General features: G+C 37.9%; 1 protein-coding gene across 2 annotated transcripts in view; it reads right to left on the bottom strand.

Annotated features, from left to right (window-relative positions):
- Positions 1-9,735, bottom strand: part of ches1 (checkpoint suppressor 1) — a 38,599-nt gene extending 28,864 nt beyond the window's left edge. Inside the window, exon 1 of one of the 2 annotated variants that reach the window (XM_039693521.2) lies at positions 9,546-9,735. The gene's annotated coding sequence lies outside the window, so the exon portion shown is untranslated. Of the gene's footprint in view, positions 1-9,156; positions 9,317-9,545 lie in introns of those variants that run through there. The other variant, XM_039693522.2, reaches the window with a different exon arrangement.
- Positions 9,736-15,257: the final 5,522 nt, after the last annotated feature.

Genomic DNA, 15,257 nt, shown 5'->3' with positions numbered 1-15,257 from the left:
CCGAGAAAATAAATATAGTAAACAATAGGATAAAAAAAAGGTCTCGGTCTCTCTCTCAAGTCTCCATTACTAACTCTGAAACAACGTTTTGGAATTAGCAATGGCGGTTTGGGTTTAGATGCGTAAGAAATTAGTACAATACACAAGAGCGTTTTAAGGACAAAAAACTGACAAATATCTTGACATACAACATCTGATCAACGTCTTAAGGTGGCAACCTTAGAAAGCGGAATAATTGACAAATTATTAGAAATAATGTACACCCATTATTTAAAATGGGAGAAAATTAAAGTGTTTCCGACCGTGGATACATGTTAACCTACAGGAGACCTCTAAGACAAAAATAGGAACCTTTAAAATAGCATAATAGGGGCAGAGGAAGTGTAAGTGTTTACAAAACCACTAAGCTTTCCATTCCAAGTCTGATATTTGAATTTGGGGTGGTTTAAAAAACCTGAAGCAGGCGGTGTTTGAAAAGACACTACCCACAAAAACTTCAGCCCCGTGGCATCACCACTTATCTCCAGCAAACAGGAGGACGGGCTGCTCGCCATCAGCCTGAAGTTTGTCCCTGCAGTTGCCACCGAGGACTAGCAACCCAGCGTTGTTACCCAACTGGCCCTTGACCATCAGGACAGAGAGAGAGAAAAAAAGAACATCCTCTAGTCATTAGCAGCATTTCAAAGTCAACGCGTCCTCCAGCGTATGCTGTTTGACAGGCACTGCTAGGGTAACGTGACTGAGGGATGATGGTACCATGATTAGACAGAAGCTCTAGGGAGAGACCGTGCATCCACAGATCTGAGCTTAAAGGACAGGAGGAGGAGTGGAAGAGGAAGATGAGACGGGGACCGTGAGAGCTGACAGTCTAGCACCAGATACATATTCATCAAACCGTGCCCTTTGTGATCTGCCGAACTCGAGACACCATACACTTCTGCGGTTCATCAAATTTGCCCGCTTCCGCAAGACGACCGCAGTCCCTGGCGTCCTTGTCGTGTCAGTTTGTTCAAGCAAACCCGTTCGCATCCACCAGCACTGCGTTTCAGTCCACTTACTAGTTCAGTACGCTAGTGCACTTTCCAGGGAATGGATTTAAGTGCTACAAGATGATGGACAATAAACAAATGTTATCAGAACGATATCGGTCATGGTGTGTTGTACAGATGTTGTTGTAAGGGAATAGCATGAACATTCCCTTTGAATAGCATGTTTCTAATTTAGTTATTTCTAGTTTTTTTTTGGTTGGGGGTAACTGGATTAAGGCCCTTGCTAGTTCCTGAACTATTATCTGCAATATACTGATTTACATCACAGAGAACTAGACTATGACGCAGCCGTTTTGCCATATTTATAATATTGGGTATGGTGATAAATCAACTCAGATGTTCAGAGAGTGAGCTGCACACTTTTGTGAATACTTGATTCCTCTGAGTGTATTCAGAGCATGAATCAGAGGAGTCAGCATGTCTGCGTCCCACCACAGAACACAATCTCAGCTCGCCACTTCCTACTCCGCGTCCGCTCTTCTTCATAAGGGTCCCTCACATAATAGCCTTGGGCACTTAATCATCACGATAAGGGGACAAAAGAGGAGCTTTCCTTCAATAACAGCTTCTCGAGAATAATTGACCCGTTATTGTGTCCAAGAATAAAAGTTCAGAGTTGGGATCAAGGCCGAGGAGGTCTAGGATACATGCAAAGAGATATGCATTAGCATTCCCATCTACCTCAAGGGAAGCTGCTCAGCCCTCGGAGTAAGTGACTTGAAATACCTTTGAATGGTCATCAATAGAAAAAGATGCTTTCTCCTTCCATAATGGAATCGTTACAGCATCAACCAGCTGAAGGTTACTGCAAGTGCTAAGTAAGCGAACTTTGAACCCTTGAGTGTGACCCCTGACCCATCACTATTGTCCAGAGGGATTGTTTTAAGTGCACTTCAAGACAATTTAGCTAAAAGCATCTGAAAAATGACTGCTTTAGGGATTCTGCAAAATTACACCATTTTATATATATATATATATATATATATATATATATTTACTGCAGGTTTAAGGAGCAATACAAAGGTGCTGACTGATGAATTTACACTGGGTTTGTCTTAAATCACATTAAAAACACCACTTTGACATACACACTACCAGTCCAAGGTAAGTTTTTAAAAAAAAGAAGTCTCTTCTGCTCACCAAGGCTGCATTTATTTTTATAAAAAAGTATGTTGTGTATATATTGTATAAGTAATATTGTGAAATATTATTAGTTTAAAACAGCAGTTTTCTATGTGAATATATATATATATATATAAAAGTGTAATTTATTCCTGTAATCAAAGATGAACTTTCAGCTTTTTTATTTCAGGATTATTTGATGAATAGAAAGTTCAAAAGAACAGCCATGTATCTGATATAGAAAGATTTTGTAACATTAAACATTATATTTAATTTTTTGGGGGGAAATAAATACAAATAAATCAATACTTTTATTTATCAAGGATGAGTTAAATTGATCAAAAGTTACAGTATGTTAGAAAAGATTATATTTTAAATAAATGCTGTTCTTTTGAACTTTCTATTCATCATCGAATTTTTGGGGGAAAAATGGTACATGACTGTTTTCAACATTGAAAATAATAATTTATGTTTTTTGAGCAAAACAATCAGCATATTAGAATGATTTCTGAAGGATCATGTGACACTGAAAACTGATGTGTAATCAGCAACAGTAAAGATGTTGAAAATTCAGCTTTCAAATTACATTTTAAAGTATATTAAAATAGAAAACAGTCATTTTAAATTGTCACAATATTTCACAATATTACTGTTTGTCATTTTTTTTCATCAAATAAAGCAGCCTTGGTGAGCAGAAGAGACATTTAAAAACACAAAAAAATCTTACTGATCTAAAAAGAAAATCTTACTATATATATATATATATATATATATATATATATATACACTATATATATATATAAACATTCAAGGTCAATGTTTTGTGTTATATATATTTATATAAAATATATATAAAATATAAAAATAGGGACAGTAATATATATATATATATATATCAAAACATTCAAGGTCAATATATATAAATATATATATATATATATATATATATATATATATATATATATATATATATATATATATATATATATATTACTGTCCCTATTAAACAGATTATTGTCTATAACCGGAGCCTATAGCATACAAGTAATGTTTCTCATAACACAGAATCCCCACACCAAATAAAACTGTGCACCAGCACACCATAAGCTAAGTTTCATGGTCTACAAACGCCACTACATTCTTGCTGTCACTATAATAACCTCTCTCCGAACTCTTGACAACTTGTCACAACACTCTAAAAGTACTTTCTTGTAAGTCGGTTAACGCCAGCTAAGAAATAAGTCTGAATGTAGATTCACTCAATTATTCATTAAATACACAAAATACTAGGCTACGGCCATGCTATGTTTCTACTGCATGTGCGCGCGGACCTTTCCGTAACATTTCAGACAGGAGAAACTAGACCCACAGTGCACTCGTGACCACCAGCTGCTCGTTCAGGCCCGATCAGAAGCCAGTTCTCAGATGACCAGCGCTATGAATGGAGCGGCCACAGCCTCGGCCGAAAGGACTATTAAGGTATGAACGCCGAGCTGCTCTTAAGTGGCGACATTGAAAAAAAAGATGATCCTCATTCCTGCTGTTGTTCGTAGGGAGTGAGTTTAGAGCCTCTCTCAGACTGTGTTATGCTTTGCTCTGGTGTTTAAGCCCTGACATCATACAGGAAGGTATTTTTCCCCTTTGCATTGCCAAAGAACAGGCCCACGCATGGTCCAGACAGAGCGGAGGGAGACGCTCAAGTGCAGAGGGACAAGCTCATGAAAACGTGACTGGATAGATGTCCACATGTGAGATCTGAAAGATGGCCCTTCTTGCTTGAGATATGGAGATCTGGGAAATGGATATATAAACCTGGATATGCTCTACCCAGTAATGGAATCAGTGCATTGGCAATCACTGTAAAAAAATAATCATAATTTTAACGGTAACAGTGCAAAACTGTTAATTGGTTGACAGAAGGTTTCCGTACTATACAGTAAATAACTGTGATAGACATCTTCACTGTAAAAAATAACCGTGATTTTAGCGGTAAAAGACTGTAAAAATGCTACAGAAAAAACTGTAAATTGGTTAACAAAGTTTCCGTACTATATACGCTAAATAACTGTGATATAATTTTACTGTAAAATACAGTTTTTGAAAGTAAAAAAGAACAACTCGTATAATTTACAAGCGAAAAAACGTAAATGTGACGCTTCACATTTTATGAATTTGTGTTGCAATAACTAAGTTCCTCGTAGTTTTCTTGTTTTTTTTCTAATCAGTTATGTTCATTAGGGTTTTATGTTACTTTTAATGTTGTTAAATTAATGTTTATTGCATTTTTTTATTTCATGTGTGTTACCATGATGGTGTTTAATGTTTTTGTTCAAACTGTGCAGCTTCTTAATACAAGTATTAATATTCTAATGGAAGACTGGTGATAAGCTTTGATTGATCATGTGACTCTCATCACTGCAGTGATGTTTGTTGATTGTAAGTGTCTTACAATGGTTCAAAACAGATATTAGTTTTTCAAAAGGTTGGTAAATTAACATTTTATCAGAAAATGATATGCGGTTTATTACTGTAAATTTTAAGTTAAGTCTGTAAAACCATTAACGTTCCTACCGTATTTTTAACAGTAAAGTTCGGCAACCATAGCTGCCGTTTTTTTACCGTAAAAATTACTGTTTTATTTTTTACAGTGCAAGGAGGAGAAAAGTCAGGTTTGATTTTATTTGCGACCGAAACCGCTTTGACCCAGAAAGAAAATGATTGTTCTTGTGTCAAAGTTTGTGCTGGAAATAATCAGAGTGCACCTGAGATAAAATAACGGACTAACTGTCCTACAGTAAAAGATCGATGAGAGTCAGTGGGGGATCTAGAGTTGCATACATAGGGTGGCCAAGGCTCAATGACAGAACAGCGTATAACCAGAAGCTGACATCAAAAAGCATGAATGAATCCCATGACTGCAGATTACTTCACATTACCCCTATACATTCCTATAAAGCAACTTAAGTCACTGTGACTGCACAGCATGTATTACTAGTACAGCTGAACACACAATGAATGTTAGGCTACTGGAACTCTCTAATTTCTCTTATCTGATGTCTATCTGATAAGCAAAAGATCTCACGTTAACCTGCGGCGATTTTCGTAAGTTATTTAGGAAACCATGAAAAGTGTGCGCTTTGTGAGCATTATAAACTAAATGTAAGCATGCATTTACTCATCCCATTTGCACAAAAACAGATTCAGTATTCCTAAAAATGGTAGTGAAATGCAAATGCAACCCTGCAATAATAAAATGCTAAATAACACGTATATTCTTTATGTATTTAATCTCAATATATTAACCAATGTCTTTGCTGCTGACCTTCAATGATCCAATTCAAAAATTCAACCATAATAATAAGCAAAAATTATAGCACAGTTGTTTTTTTGTTGTTGTTGTTGTTTTTATTGCTGAAGAGTGTTATGAAGATTATTCTGCAATCCAGAATGGCAGCACAGCTGAAATATTAGCTCTTTACAGTACAAATTGTGAATTTGCATTTCCTTCAGGTTGAGACTCATCAATTTCACTTTTGGTGTGAATGGGCCTTTACATTTGCCAAAAACAGAACTTTTTCCCAGTTGAGAAAAAGAAACGCAAAAGTACATATACTTTCCATAAAAAGTAACTCAATTACTTACTTTTAAAGGAGTAACACAATATTGTAACTCATTACTTTTAAAAGTAACTCACCCAAACAGAAGAGCGAGTGTTAGTGTGTTTTATGTACTATTTTTTAATATATATATTATAATTTTTGCTTTTTTCCCCCTCACTCAACAAACATTCGCTGACGTCATCATGTGAGCAAAATGGCTTAGGCAATTTAGCATGATAAAAGCAATAAATTCATGATGGGTAAAATTAAATTGTACATTTGTCCATGACGTATCACTTAGAAATACGTCAAATTACAGAGATGAAAAAATGGCAAATTTTCGCACCATTACCAAATGGTAAAGTAAACATTTGACTTTTCAGAGAAATTCTTCTATGAATAGCTTGATGAAAGGAAAAAAAAAACGACACTTCAGCTTAAATAATATAAGATCTTAAATCAAAAATGTTCAGCTCAGGCTGTTCTTTGACCCATGAGGTTTCTTCTAGTCTGAAGGATCATCCAGACCCCTTCTGTAAGTGAGCTGACACTTTCAATTTTACAGTGCACAAGAGACGGAAGAGGGGAAAAAGTGGAGGAAGAGAGAAAGAATGCAGTGAAGTCATTTTTCAGCTTTCATATGGTTTCCAGGACAATAATACAAGCACATAAATCTAAAATATGAGGCCAATTATTGTGGCGGTAAAGCACACGCAAGTTCTGTTTCAAGGTCACATATAAGCCAATGTTGTCATTGAGAACTAAAACTTTAGTACAAATTGAAATAAAGTGAATAAATAAACGCTAATTTATTTATTAAAAGCTATAATTCAAGTATGAATAAATACTATAGTAGTATATAAATAACACAAACACATACAGCGATAATAATAATGGCCTAAGCAAGCACCACTAATAACTTGATTTAAATAACTTGTTTATACCATTTTAGAAAATGACATAGCCCATTGGTGAAGATGATCAATCTCTTATGAGTCACAAAGGCATGACATCATCACTCAGAGAGGCTAAAAGCACATGAAATCTGGGCTTTTACTGCTGCATGTTCAGTAGTAAAGATAACCACAGCTAATCATTACAATCTCCTGCTGACTGAGGGTTCGCTTGGATGTTACACACAGTGCTCCACATGCTTAAAATACACAGCTGCCTTACTACACAAAGACCAACACAGTGCCATCCGCTTTCACCGGCAACCGGCCAGTAAATATTTATGAAAAATAAAAATAAAATCAAGTCACTGACTCACACGGCCAAAAGCGGCCATGGACCAATCAGAGGCAGAGCTGCAGAGCAATCAGTCAGACTACAGCATGACATCATGAGTCATGACATCAGCCCCTGAAACTAAACACCCCACTCGATCCTCGCTTTGCTCTTTTCTCTGAAACAAGTTCAAGGACACAGAGAAGAAAACAGAGTGTTCTGGCTGTTCTCACATTAGTGCGGACGATTTTTTGTCCACAGACTCATTATATGGAGCATGACATCATAATCAGCACAGTCACACTCATTTTTTAGTGTCTTTAGATAAACTGGACTCGCATAGCAGTACTGATCTTCACCATGATGGGACTTTACACCTTGTTTTATATGCACATAGTGTTGTATACTGCATTGTAAAGGTTTATTGAATTGTATAGCGTATAAATTGATTTGTTTCCTGTTTAATTTTCTTTCAATCAAGAAAAATAGTGCATCAAGACACAGTTACATGATTATATGCATTGGTATTATATGATTAAAACATGAATACAAATTTCAATGCTATAAATGCTTGAATTAATTAAAGATTTATTTTATGTCAAATAAATGCATGTTGCTTAAGGATGTTTAGATATTTTGATGGGAAAACAAGACAAAAATACAGATCAGTGTTATTTTAGTGTGATTGATACTATTATATTTTTAGTTAAATCTCTAGTTTATTTTACGGCTGTTAAACAATTAATCGTGATTAATCGCATCCAAAATAAAAGTTTGTGTTTACATTATGTGGGTCCACTGTATATATATATATATATATGTGTGTGTGTGTGTGTGTGTGTGTGTGTGTATGTGTGTGTGTAAAAATACACATACATGCATGTATATTTAAGAAAAAAAATATTATTTATATATAAAATATTTATATATAACATAAATTATATATAAATGTATATACAGCATATATGAAAATATTTCTTAAATATATACAAGCATGTGTGTATTTATAAATATAAAATAACTATACACATGGACCCACATATATTTATTTATTAATTAATTGTATTTGTTTGGTGGTCCAAGAGTGGTGTTATTTTGTAAAACTGTCAATGGATTGAAAATATGTGAGTGATAAAGAGTGGAAGCAGAGATTTTGCCTGAAGCAAAATCTTTTTTGAAGGTTTTTAAAAACTGGAAAATCTGTTTTCTCTCACTCTACACAGTAAAAAAAAAAAAAAAAAAAATCATATTATATTGCATTACCTTTTTTGAGTTTCAAACACTTCCAAAAGTTGAGATAAGTTTTGTTTGTTTTTTTGTTTGTTTGTTTTTTTTTTTGTCATTTGAAATACATAGGACAACAATGGTAAATTAGGTTTCTCTTCTTCTGTGGTTTCTACACTGAAGATTGAGAAACGTATTTTTCATGCACTTAAAAAGTCAATGGTATAAAACATGGTTTGTTTACAAACATTCTTCAAAAATATATTTGTGTTCTGCAGAAGTAAGTCAGTCATGCAGGTTTGGGAAAGACACGAAAGAGAGTACATGATGATAAAAATGTTAATTTATGGCTGAACTATCCCTTCAAGTCGGTTAATTAAGCCATAGTTCTCGTGTGACTGCTGACTAGTCCTCACATTGTAGCTGATGTCAGGTTATACTGTCCTTGTAGGGAGATTTGACCCAAACACACACACACTTTTCATTTCACTCATACATTTCAAAAAGATTACCACAAAATAGACGTAAAACCAAAAATGGAAAAACATTCAGATAGCACTGTGATACAGTCACCCAAGAATACAAATGTGCTGAACTCGGTGTGTAAACAGACTCCACACACTCGCGCGCAGATTAATACACTCAACTCAAACGCAAATGCATTGCACGCACACGTGGCAGCGCGATTAAAAGCGAGCCGCGTTCATGTGTACAATCAGCTGTGTTGAGCCAGTCACACTGAGGCGTCTCTCTGCTGTTGCTGTGGTCCTCATCAGATCTGCCTCTCTTAACTAGTTTTCCGCCTGACAGACACAACACACCACACATACACGCATGCACACACACGCCTACCACCATCTGTCCGGGCTATCGCAGAGATCACAAGCGGTATGTGGTAAACCTGTCTTCCCCGCAGAAACGCTCCAGATACAAACCTGGGCTTCCAAAACAGATGAGAAGTTAATGACGAGGCTGTGGCGTTTCCTCTCAAATCCACAGCAAACTTTTGTCTCATGTCATTCTCTCCATATTGTGCATGGAACGGATCAGCCTTGCGCACTTTCCCCCCTAAAACCAGTGCTGTCTTTCCTCCCAGACAGGAAAAGCACTCCAAACACGTACACACGTACACACACACACAAGTATTTCCCTCGTGCACAGCGATGACTCATTTTCACGATCCTTCTGAAGATCATCCCTACACTCCCAAACACACTCCAGCCTCCTTTTGTTGAAGCCTCTACCATAAACACACTCATAAAAGCGTGCGCGCCTGCATTCACACACTCGCGTGCATGCCCTACAGATCAACAAATTGAGTCACCTTTTAATCCCGATCCACTCTGAATAAGCCCTTCCACATGTATTCCTCTCCTCCCGACGGCAGCGGGTCAGTTCCTGCACTTCATTTCTGCCAGAGCAGTGTTCTCGGAGTGACCACAACAACAGAGCTGCGTTCCTCTAGTCTCACCCACCCTCTCTTTTCCTATCTCAGTTTTCCTAAGCAGGGGTGTGTGCGCTGAGGCTTAGGCAACCCCTGGAAGAAAATGCAGCGCTCTCTGGGTCCTAGTGCTCATTGTATGGACTCAAAGATGCCATTGACTGTGGCTCAGGGGGAAGCCCTGCTCGCTACAGAGGCTGCAGGTGGCACAACCATTAGCGTACCAGGACAGGGGGATTCGAGTACAACTTGAGGACGATTAGGCTAGGTCTAAACCAAGGGAAGGCATCTCTGACCCATGAGATCCTTTTTTTTTAAGCTCCTCCCCAAAGAAACCCACTTGAACAAGATAATCGAGATCTTCCGGATTGCTGGAAAGCAATATAGGCAGGGGAGTTTGATCAGGGCTGGAGCTAAATGAAAATGGATCTCGAGGACCAAAGTTGCCTATCCCCGGTCTACATTGAAAACACATCTTTGGGGCAGATTAACTACACAGGGCAAATTAGCGTGAGAGCGCAACTCCAAAAAAAGCGCAGGAGTGGAAAGTTCTGTGCGTGATCTACTGACGAAACGCAATTCAAAGAACACAGAGGAAGCCTCACCCTAAGCGTAAAACTTAGTAAATTACCCTGCGCGATTCATTTAAATACTCTCCTCCCATAAATTTAGCATCTGAGAGGGAAACCCCTACAAATGCACATGCAATAAGGGTGGAGTTCGGTTCATTTGGTCCAGACCAAGGGCGAAAAATTATACTTTGTAGCTTTTTTCAGGCATTTTGGTTCCTTTTCACACCACACTGATTGTTTTGGTTGAATTAGTTGATGATGGGAACCAAAATGCAGTCACGTGACAACATTCACTTGGCCAGATTTGTCTTGAACGTATTTCCATAACTGCACTTTGATTGGTTTGAATTAACACGTGGGAAAATTCCACACATCTATGAAACCCATTTCCCTGAGCTGTTTGCTAAACAAAGCGAAGATTTTGCTGTGCTTGTGAGTTCTTGAAAGTTTGGACCTAATATGGTCATCAGACCAAGGCTCCGCACCTCCTCACAACTCTTTGTCCGTGAGCTGCCATGCAAAAAGTTTGTCCGTGAGCTGCCATGCAAAAAGTGCAAACTGTCAACAAACATTAGTCCTCATCTCATAATGCACTATGGCAGCTGGTTTAGTCCAAAAATGCGCAATTCTTTTGCAGTTGGGTCTGTTCGAGGACTGATCAATTTCTCACCACAAACAAACCACTCCAGAGTCCGTTTGAAAGCGTAGTGAGACCTCTTCAATGGGGCCACCTCTTCGAGGGGGTCTCTCGGTCTGCTTGTTGCGTCCGCTTTTGGTGCGCACCTGAGTGCGATTGCTGCATTCACACCTGCCCAAACGAACCGAACCAAGGGGGACAACGATCTCTAGTGTGATTCAACCAAGCCCCTTTCACACAGATTCCGGAAAATACACGGATAATGTGACCCGGCATTTGTTTCGGGATTGTTTGATTTTGGTTCATTCACACTGCCAGTGATTTGCCGGGATCTCTGAGTGTGTTCACACACAACCCGTAAAGATCCCGGAAAGACACATGACGTCAGGATGAGACGTGTAACGTACGCGTCGAAAACATGTACACGCCCAGTTCCACAGCGCTGGTGAACGATCTCCGCTTCAGTGCAGATAGTGAGGAGCTCCTGGTCTCTGCTTTGTTCCAGTTTGCAGACATTTGTTCGTCCTTTCTTTGTTGATGACGAACACAAACTTTCGTGCAATGGCACGAGCGTCATCACTATGACAAACCCCTTACGGCATTGGTCCTGGCTTTTGTTCGTACAGCGCTCCGGGACTGATTCTGGCAATGTTACTAGGTCCCCAACCCAGCATCGATGCCGGTATCAATCCCGGGTCGTGTTTGCGTTCACACAGTAGGCGTTCTGGCAATTTCCCGGCAATTTCCCGGGATCAACGTGCTGTGTGAAAGGGGCTTAAATGAGCCAGGAAAGCACCCTTAGATCAGCCTCAAATAACCCTGCCCACACCTTCAGCACAAATATTTCACTGTCTTTAGTAAATCCTGACTGTAGTAGACAAAAACAATTAAAAAGAAATGTGATGCAGAGAAGATCTAAATGTAATGCCGCAATCAAAACTTTACATCTATTTTCACAATTCACTTTCATCGGGACAGCTGTAAAATAACTGTTTTCTAGCTAGCAAATCTACAACTTGCACCATCATTTAAATTGTATAGGGTTTTTCAATCTTACCAGTCACTAACTGGCACATAAAATCGTAACAAACTGTTACTGGTTTGCATTATATACCATTTCTAGTTTAAGTGGGAGGCCAGAGTAAGCTGCAAAGTGAACCAGACCTCACGCAGACTGTCAAAAACCCGTCTATGCGAGACGATGGCAGGCAACTGACCACTCAGACACTGGCTGGGGGAAAATATGCAAGGAATGGGTAGAAAAACACTGCATATTTTGAACGCCGTGCATGAAATAGGCCTCTCTGTGCATTTCTGCGTTTCTCAGGAGACTGTAATAACAGGCTTCAGCAGAAGACGAAATACCAATCTGCTGAGAAGATACCAAGGGCACTGTAGATCTCTGACATTAATAACATTATCCCTCCTCTGGCAGTCATACTTCTTTTACAGTAGTTAAGCACAACGTACGTCAGGTAAATAAAAGGGTTACCTCCACACATACACAAAAAAATATATAAAGACGTCAACTCCAGGTGAGCCACAATTGCAGGGTGAAAGACAAGACGATTGTCTGAGTGATTGATTGAAAGGTTGGAGATAAACTGAGAGAAAGGAAGATTACAGGGAAAGCAAAAAGAGGGGGAAAGAGATCGGCGGCGGCTCAGATCGATAGTAATCCGGAGAGCAGGAGTTGTTTATTTTGGAAAGTCAGAGGCCTGAAAGGGTGGCTGCTTTCTCACAGAGCCATTAATCAGATGGAGGGGAGGAACCACAGTGTCAATGCCCACATGCCTGTCCACATACCACACAGCGGACACACATCACTGACTTACTGTAGTCTTAGCCCACACACCCTCTGGGCAGCACGGCTCCTCCTCACCCGACGCGTGCTATTGAAAGCCAACCATCTGAAAACACACAGGACGCAGAAGTAATCAGGTTATCTGGTAGAGAGTGACCGGTCCTTGGGGGAAACTGACTTGATTTTTATCTTTTAAGCACTGTGTATAAATAGAACGGCAAAGTAGAATTTATCATGTAATGTAATAGAGCCACACTCACAGGCATGACCAAAGCTTTACATGCCGGTGTGACATAAGTTTTTGAAAGCTCTCACTCAGACCATTACAGAGGTTCAAATTATGTGTTGCTTCCTAACACATTTATTGGAGAAATACTGTAGATAGAGCGATGCAGGGAATGTGGGCTTGATTTAAAGACCCCATGAAATGGTTTCATGGACTGTAGGACAAATCAAGGTCTTTAAAAAGGCAAGAGCCTTAAAGGGAAAGCTCACTCAAAAATGAAAAATCTGTCATCATTTTCTCACACGCATGGCATTCAGAATTTTGAAAAGACAAAAATTATCCAACAATTTTCAAACCTTTTGAGGAATAGTATAACAAATATGATAATCCAATGCATAAAAAGCATATGCTTTTATACACAGCAAGACAATATACATATAGGCTTAATTTCACTCACCTGACTTGAAGAAATCCATCCCTCTGTCTTTTGAAATGTGTTTTAGGCCCTGTATGATTTCCGCGAAGCAGAAAACGCGGACAGACTTGCAGAATCTAGTTATAAATCCGGAATTAACTGTATAACACAAAATTTCACGAAATTTGTCAAATTTCTGATGAATGAACACAAAGCAGGTAAACTTAAATTTTTAAAAAAAATCGCGATATCAGTGTCTGTGAAAATTAAACGGCAAAAATACTATTTAAATATGAATCCTGCATATTCTGCTTGTGTGAATGAATGGTGCAGACACACGGTTTGGTCTACCACACTGAAGTAGGCTACACGTGACGCTCGCTGTGTTTATTTTTTTACCCTCAGCCGCCTCGCTATATGAGAACATGAATGCATGAACTTCATCTCCAGAGCCGCTCTGAAAGTCACTTCAGCATTTTACCTTCATAAAATGTCATAAAACACACAGAAGTTCAAAGGTCTTAACTGCAACCAGTCAAAATAAAAGTTCGGTTTAACTGGACGGAAATATATACCGTTACCTTACAGTAGAATTTATATACATCTCAATGTAATAATAATACTTAAACACTAATAATAATTAAAGTAAATTATTATCAAAACTGAATTTTTTAATTAATTATAAAAAAGTCTTGATTTGATTACCAGACAACACACAACACAGAATTTGTGAGAAAAAAAAACAACAATATAGAAATTAAAATTAAAAAAATAATAATAATTAAAACTGTTGTTTTTAAGAATTTAACTAATTTTAGACATGCTTTTTGATTATTAAAAGTTAATCAAACCATTCAAAATGAATCCAGAAAACTGAAAACACATTTTTTTGGAACTTTTCTTTCAAGGTTGATTTCATTACAGAAAAGGTTTTAGTTAACTCAGATGTTCCTAAAAATACATAATAATAAAAAATGCATTTCGTTTCTCTCTCAAATTTTATACATGTAACTAGTGTGACATTATTTTGAACAAAATCAAGCCAAAAAGAAGTTCATTTCATGAGTCCGAAACAGCTTGCCAAAGCACACTTTCCAGGAAGATTCTCCTACTCATAAACTCCTTCGAACTACCATTGGTCTGTGGCGATGATGTCATAGGTAGGTGTGGCTCTGAGGCTCCGCCTTCTTTGACATGGAAATCATCTCCAGTTTATTTCTTCTGTTCAGTTCGTCGAGGTTGGACGTCCACAATTAAAAACATGAACACACTGGAGAGTTGCTTTATGGAAGAAAATTAAATTGTAATTCTAATTAAAAGAGACACCAACACTGTTTTTCATGTTAAATAATGTAAAGCTGCTTGCTTTTAAACTATTGAACAAAGTGCTATATAAATAAATGTGACGTTGACTAAACTGGAGTGCTGAATTGCAGACGGTGCAAACATCCACATCGCTACGATCAGATGCTTAGCTACCGTTTATCAGCGTTGTCATTATTTTTTGCATGCAGCATGTACTTCTTTAAACCAATCCTGCACTGTCCCAAAGATGTGTGCAGAACATTTTGTTAGCAAAAATAAAAGTTATGGTGTGAAATATCAGACAAAGCTGGAGTACATTTTGCTGATCAATGCAATTTAGCCATCTTAAACAGACCCATTAGCTACCTTTAAAATCTGTGCATACATTTACAATGCATATTTGATGGAAATCCTAAGATTCCTAAGCATAAACTTAACCCAAAAGATGGGATTAGTTAATGTTAGCAATGTTGTTCCAGGACAAGTTGTTGATCTTACATGCTTAAATAGCCATAACACTCATGCAGTTCCAGTCGTAGTATCTTCGAAAGCAAGCGAGAAAATTCACAAATTGCGTTTCATTCCTTGCTCTAAAGAGAAGTGTCCTGCATAGCACATGCATCCTACGTTATTTAT

This window comes from Pimephales promelas, chromosome 13 (genome assembly GCF_988280905.1).
Source record: "Pimephales promelas chromosome 13, fPimPro1.hap1.1, whole genome shotgun sequence".
In the NCBI taxonomy this organism is placed as follows: domain Eukaryota; kingdom Metazoa; phylum Chordata; class Actinopteri; order Cypriniformes; family Leuciscidae; genus Pimephales; species Pimephales promelas.
The sequence above is the reverse complement of the archived record's forward strand: the minus strand, read 5'-3'. Positions and strand labels throughout refer to the sequence as shown.